We start from the raw sequence: 1,297 nt of genomic DNA on the forward strand, positions 1-1,297 counted from the left end.
TACGGCGCTGGTCACCTGTCCGCCCACGCGCCCGCAGAATCCCAGTTCCAATCGGCTCGATCCGGTGCCTGTTGACTTATCACTCTACATCTTGGATTGAGTATGTAATCGTGGTTGCAATCAAACAATCGAACGAAGTTGACCGAAGATGAGGTCGACCAAAGGTCGTACGGTCCCAAACATCCCCTATACCCCCTACGATAGTTCTTCGAACTACGAACTCCTTTAAGGAACTACAGCAACTTTAACTTCATTACTGATTTGAAAATGCACCTTTACTCAGTCGCAGCACCTTCAATCGAACCAATGGTCTAGAGCGCATTTTACGATGTCGTAGCAATTTAACGTTAGTTCTAGATGATGCTAGGAATTCGAGCTAAATGACATTGTTATAAAGTGTTGCCAGTGCCAACACTACCGATACTCTTCTGCTCGAGTATTATTACATGGAATATCCAATGCCATCGAACGGCGACATGCGTGTTATGGTGTTCATAGATCTGCGACTCCCACAATCAACAATCCAATACAAATCCATACCTCTACCACGTTTTTTTTTTTTAGCTTATATCATTTCTTGACGAAATCGAAATGATTCTAGTATGTGTTCTTCTTCGATATTATCACACAACACATAGGATTACCCTGCACTAATTGATACGCACAAAGTTGTCTTATTAGATGATATCATGTATAAACGATTTAGTTGAGCAAAAATAAGTTTGACTTTTTAGAAAGTTCTCATAATTGGGCATGGCCTGTCTCAAAACAGTACCCATTCAAACCAGGCTCACCGGTTACCCGACAAAAAAATCTCTCTTCGACGGTAACGATATATATGGAAGATACAGTTAAAACTTTTGTCACCAGAGCTGTATCTTACAGAATTAACAACGCTCCAAAGATCAACTAAAACGAATATAAATGAATATTAATTAGTAATACCAAATATTATTCGACTATACACGAAATTATTGTTGCCATACCCATTCTTGTAGCATTGCTGCCTAAGCTTTCACCCCGCATTTAAAGGAACCAATCGATGGCGCAGTTTGCGAGATCTCGGCGGCATTCTCGACAGACTCCATGGCAATGGTGGCCAATTTATCGTTGAGCACAGCACGAACTCCGTGTAGTTAGTCTGTCACGTTATACGCGATTGTTGAGACTCGAATTGAGTGCTAGAAAGCAAATTTGAGAATGAATTGAATATAAATGGAGAACTTCGTCTAGCTATGGTTGATGTTGAATGGCAGCTTGAAGTAGTAGAGTCTAGCTGCCATCTGAGAGATCGAAG

The sequence above is a fragment of the Phytophthora parasitica genome (assembly GCF_000247585.1).
Source record: "Phytophthora parasitica INRA-310 unplaced genomic scaffold supercont2.12, whole genome shotgun sequence".
NCBI classification, from domain to species: domain Eukaryota; phylum Oomycota; class Peronosporomycetes; order Peronosporales; family Peronosporaceae; genus Phytophthora; species Phytophthora nicotianae.